The sequence below is a fragment of the Hakea prostrata genome, chromosome 2 (genome assembly GCF_041222555.1).
Source record: "Hakea prostrata isolate BN-2017 chromosome 2, UWA_Hpros_2, whole genome shotgun sequence".
NCBI classification, from domain to species: Eukaryota; Viridiplantae; Streptophyta; class Magnoliopsida; order Proteales; family Proteaceae; genus Hakea; species Hakea prostrata.
Genome location: NC_142601.1, coordinates 23954634 through 23960649, shown reverse-complemented (window position 1 = coordinate 23960649; position 6016 = coordinate 23954634). Strand labels below are relative to the sequence as shown.

General features: G+C 35.7%; 1 long non-coding RNA gene across 1 annotated transcript; it reads right to left on the bottom strand.

The window, feature by feature from the left end:
* Positions 1-658: 658 nt before the first annotated feature.
* LOC149024119 (uncharacterized) lies at positions 659-1249 on the bottom strand. Its single transcript, XR_016171421.1, has 3 exons — positions 1161-1249; positions 774-1062; positions 659-686 (listed from the first exon to the last, which is right to left on the bottom strand). It is a non-coding gene; the product is annotated as an uncharacterized LOC149024119 (long non-coding RNA).
* Between the last annotated feature and the right edge of the window lie 4767 nt (positions 1250-6016).

The following is a 6016-nucleotide window of genomic DNA, read 5'->3' as shown; positions in this document are numbered from 1 at the left end:
ATCAAAGATATAAATCATGTGTTTGAGTGGACAAGGTGGTGCCTTGGTCCATGCATCATCCAACTCCTTGGGGCAACTAGACCCAGTGACAGTCATGCTGCCAGTGATTCTATAGATAGTTATGACAGAATTGGCATCTAAAACTACTGATTTAACTTATCAAGATATAATTGCAAGCAGAATGATAATGCATGATTGACAAAGGCACCCAAAGATGAAGCGGAAGGACATTCTATCTATGGAACTTGAACCTAAAGATAATGTTTCAACTAGAGAAAAATCAAAACCAAGAATAGGGATCAAGCAAGGATATTGAAAGTAAGAACCATACTCACCTCAAGTACGTCGTCGGTCTTGCATTAGGAACTCTATGTCAGCCCTGAGCGAAGAGTAGCCACCCTGGAGCGAAGATATCTCTTTAGCCTGACTAGCTATCTCTTCAGCCTGTGCCGATGTTGTTGCCTCTAATGTGTGTATCTTAGCCCGCAATTGTGTATTTTCTTTAACATATGACTTGTTGAGCTCTCTTGCTGTCCCATGTACTTGTGTTGGAGTTATTCCAACTCCACACATCCGTACTCGACCATGGACATCTTCACCTACACAATCTCTAAAAACTTCATCTTGCACGGCAGGTCCCCTCGCATTTCTTTAGGCAGTTCATTGAGTTGTTTTTCCATATTGGCCTACATTTGAAACACAAAAATCAGTTACAAGATATATTAATTGAAGCTATAAAATGATAGTACCTCATTTATGATTTAATAACTTACAATGATCAAGTTAGCAACCTCGTCTGTAGGGTCACGTGTAATCTTGAACATTTCCATACGAGTGGGAGGTTCTTTCTCTGGGTGCTCCTGACGCTAAATAATTAAGAAACAATAAAATATTATAACATGTGAACTTCCATAAACAACATCTGAACTTCCATAAACAACATTTATACTTTCAAATTACATCATATACCTTCTCCTCTCGAATTACAGCAAAAGAAGTCTTTCCTGTGTTGTGCAATGATTTTAAAATTTTCCTATTGTCAATATTGCGGGCCGACACAGCCTAAAATATTTTCAAACACACAGAATTAGATTAGAAATATTATTGCTAACATAATTTACTATTTTGTCACAAGATGAGCTAAATTCTAGGCATCATACCTGACTAGCCTCTTGGCCCCATGTCTCGAGGAGTATATTCCATTGTTCTAATGGAACACGCTTATCTAAATGGGTTAACCTCTCCTCATGTGTTCCATACTTGTTGAACACATTTACCTGAAGTTCATGCTTAAAATCCTTCCATCTTTCATTGAGCTTAATTTCCACCCATCTCCTTAAACTATCAGGGAGATTGAATTTTTCCTACAAATATAATATGGTAACAGTTAGTCTAGCTCTAGGCAATATATGAATACAAACATCTAAATATAGGTAAGAAATACGATACGGGAAATATATCTTACATATATCTTATCCACCGCGTCATCTTTTATCGAATTGCAATCGATCGGAACTTAGAGATGATTTATCATTCACTTCAAATGTACTAGAATGCTTTTAGATTCGATTAAAGAACTGAAAAGGAAAAAATTGAACCCAAACTTAGTGTTTTGCTGCCTTAACAGATTATTTAATCCTAAAACAGCAGCAAAGATGATAATGAACCAGCACACATATGAAACCATTTATACATGCTAGCAAACACTTTGAATTCATTCGAGTAGCAAACACAAGCATTTATACAACTCTTGATTGGATCCCTAGCTACAAAGTCAGCTCATATAATCATTATCAGAAGATTCAGAACTTGCAATTTCATTATTTGGTTTGATGGGCGTTTCAACAATCATCCCTTCTATATCAGTCCTAGTCCACCCAAAATCACCTTCACCTTCTTGCTCTAACAGTTGCCTACTATGCCTTTGTTGTATTGAAGTTGATGTGCATGCTTGGTTTGGAGCATCACTTTCCTCTCCTAACAAGTCATATGTATCCCTAATCTTGGTAGTTACAGCAACATACCAACCAGACTTTTGAGGATCCAACACATAAAACACCTGCTCTACTTTTGAAGCAAGGACATATGGTTCATCATTTATATTTTGTCCACTATATTTCAAGTGATTAAAATTTACAAGTGTAAACCCAAGTTCATCTTTATGCACTCCGCTCTCTGGATGAGCCCAATCACACTTAAATAATGTTACTTTGAGATCCGCAGAATATTCATATCTTTTAAATCTAAAAGTGCATTCAGGTGATCTTTCGTCTTGTCTTTTGTACCCAACAATGTGTACATTATGCTATCACAAACATTCTTCTCAATATGCATAACATCCAAATTGTGACGAATAATGTTATCTTTCTAATATGGCAAATCAAAGAATATACTCTTTTTCTTCCAATTAAGAGGGAGTTCAAACTTATTCTTATCTTTTCTTCTTTTCCTCCAATTATTCTCAATCTTATCCTTCCCGAATGGGGGAAATTGAGAACCCCATAGTTGTTCCAACACATCAAACCCAGAAGGTATCTTTGGTTGCACTCTATGGATTGGATGATGGACTCACAAACCATGGGAAACTATTATTTGTCACAATTATTATACAGGGAACTTTCATTGCTCCACATCCAAAACAAATTGAAGTAGACAAATTTCAACTAGTCATGAGTTACACTAGATAAAAATCCATCTTCAATACTCCTAGGGAAAGGGAAAAGAGGGGGACCCTTCAATCCTTTACATCGCTATGAATTGTTCTAAATTTGTGAATTCGTGTTATCAGAGAAATAATCCACACAACAATAAATCAAGCTTAACCAAGAGGAAATCTTAGGCTTAAAATTTGCTAAGGAAAAGAAAATGGCTTGTACAAATCCACAGAAAAACGTAAACTTATCTACAGGGGAAAGTGTGTGACATGAATGGTAGCAGCTAGATTCTTAATTCTAATGCAAATTCAATTTTCTGATCAGGATAATAAACTAAAATGCAGATGAACCAAAACCAGCCACATAAACAGCGGATTCCAGTGTTTGAACATTTATCGACGTTCAACGAGCATTGGCAAAGAAAGGTAATTCATTTCAGATCTTTATATAATTTCTGCACATTTTTCATTAAAAAAATGAAATGAATGTTGAACAGTACAAGATCGAAACCATTCTACAAAGCAAAAATGGAATTTCTTTAATATCTTCATTCAATAACATCAAATAGAGAGTCGGTAGATTCCAATACTGGGGTAGAAGGGTGATAACTCAAGAAGTAGAAAGACTTAGCAGCGACAAGCTTATAGAAAACGTAGGAAAAGGTTATAGATCTCAAGCAATGCAATTGGTTGAGCATATGAAAGAGAAATCGAAGACTAACCGTTGGTTCGCTGCAATCACCGACGGAAGACGAAGCTTGCGTCAATCAACAATCACTTCCTGCAATCGCTGCAATCACCTATGCTTCTCAGCTTCGTGCGCTGCTTCTCCGCTGGAACCACTAAAACCCTAGACTCTAATGCGGGAGGAAATTCCTTAGTCCATCAAAAACCGCAAATCAAAAGTTGTAAATGCCTCAGCTATGTGAGCAGACGGGTTAGATCTCCCAATATTTCCAAGGATTCGCGGTCATTCATCACTTCTTCTCAGAGAAGGTCAATCTGTTCTTCACTTCTGCTCAGTGTATCGTAAGAGAGGGTTTCAAGATATTTGAGAAAATTATTAGGAGAGTTAATTCAGATTTAAGGTTAATCACAAAGAAGTAAAGTCATATTAGCTTCGCGCGAGAATAAATAGAAAGCGCGTAAAATCATTTTTTGAAATAAAATGAATACATATACTACGGTAATTAGTTACCGTGGTATATATTGTACTATTTGTTTAATCGATCTTTAGTAAAAACTATTACCACGGTAAGTACCAACCGTAGCTTCTATATTAAATGCTAAAATATTTAATACGGAGACCAATTCCCCTAGAGTATAAATAACTAACATTACTAAGCTTATATTCTAAATATTAAACTATATGCTACGGGGAAACTTCCCCGTAGCATATAATGTAAATACTAATATTTTAAGTGGTCCATTATCGACTTATTTATCCTATTTGCCACGGTAATTTTGTACCGTGGCAAATGATCTAGGTATGTAAGTTAGGGATTGGTAATCTACTTGTCACGGTTATTTAGTACCGTGGCAAATGTCTAAGTATTCATACGCACAAGGTAAATGGCCTAAGTATTATGCCCAATGGGTTGGTAATCTATTTGCTATGGTAATTACCGTAGCATTTAGTTAATGTATTTGCTACGGTACATTACCGTAGTATTCAGTTAATCTATTATCACGGTATATGCCCATGGTAGTATATATAAAGTTTTTGCCACGGGGATTTTTTACCGTGGCATATAATACCCTATATATGAGGTTTTTGCCACGGGAATTTTCTGCCGTAGCATATAATATTGTATATAATACGGTTATTTTGATTTCGTGACAATTACATGGCCTTTTGCCACGGTTGAATTTTTCCGTGGCAAAAGGTCCGTGGCAATTGCCATTTTTTCTTGTAGTCTCTCTCTCTCTAGTTAGAATATCTAACGAATTTGTTTTATTTCTTTTTCTTTTCTAGTTTACTCATTATTATTATTATTATTATTATTATTATTATTTATTTCCTTATTTGTATTTCATTCTCCATCTCCTATAAATATTACCTCCCCTCTTAGGTCTAGTTTACACTTTATTTCTCTCTTTAGTTTATTTTAGTCTTGCACCTTCTATTCTCTCTAGCTTGTTCTAGGTTTTTTCTAGTTCTTTCATTACTTTGTAGGGTTCTAATTCTAGATTGAATGTTTAGGTTTTGATGTTTTTCAAGAAAGATTGAAGTTGTGTAATTTTTTTTATGCAAGTATATTTCCTTTATTTTTATCAATGCAATTTCAAGTTCAAGTTCAAGTTTGAGGATTCGTTTTCTCTCTGGGTTTAGCAATTGCAGATCTAGATTATTCTAGATGTGGTTATTAGGGTTGGTTGAGATTCGAATCGTTTATTCAAGTTTTTTTTGGAGATTCAAAGATGCAAGTGAGTAACATTCTTCAATAATCTTCTCTCCCCCCTCCATCCTGCTTCTATCTATCCCTCCATATTCTTAATTTGGGATTTATTTTTCAGCACTTACTTACTGTTCTCCCTTCCCCTTGGGTCCTTGATCAAAGATGTCTACAGTCGTGCCTCTCTATGATTAAGGTTCTCTTTTCCTTTTATTGCTTTGTTTATTGCTTTGTTATTTGCTTTGATTATTTCCTTTCTACATTTATTTTCTCTTTAATATCCTTTCTCCCGATCGGTGGACTGTAAGCTACGGCAAAGGGTCCATGGTCAAAGTCATTATAATTATACTCCCCTTCCCTCGATCCAGAGCTGACACTCGGATCAGTTCCCTTTTATTTTTATTGTTCGCATTTTTTTCTTGTCTTTTATTTATGCCTTGGTTGTGTTTGATTTATTTTTTGTCTCAATTCAATTGCATTAGATGTATGGATTAGGATCGCTCGTTTAGCTTAATTAATTAGTTCAAATCTTTGAATCATTGCACTCTTGCATTACCATTAAGAGGTTTAATTTCAAGTGGCATATCTCCTTGAGATTGACTCGTTAGCTACACGATACCGTGCGCTTGCGGTTATTTCTATTTCATAAACAAGAAGCTCTCATGTCCTCTCACTGGTTGGTTACCAATCTTGAGCACCCAAAAGCCCAGGTTTATTATGTGCAACCCTACCAATGAATGGCCCCACAATATGAATTACATCCTCTCACGGCTTTGATGCACATCTTTTGAGAATTCCCACTGCTGTTACAGGTCATTATAATTATACTCCCCTTCCCTCGATCCAGAGCTGACACTCGGATCAGTTCCCTTTTATTTTTATTGTTCGCATTTTTTTTCTTGTCTTTTATTTATGCCTTAGTTGTGTTTGTTTTATTTTTCGTCTCAATTCAATTGCATTAGATGTA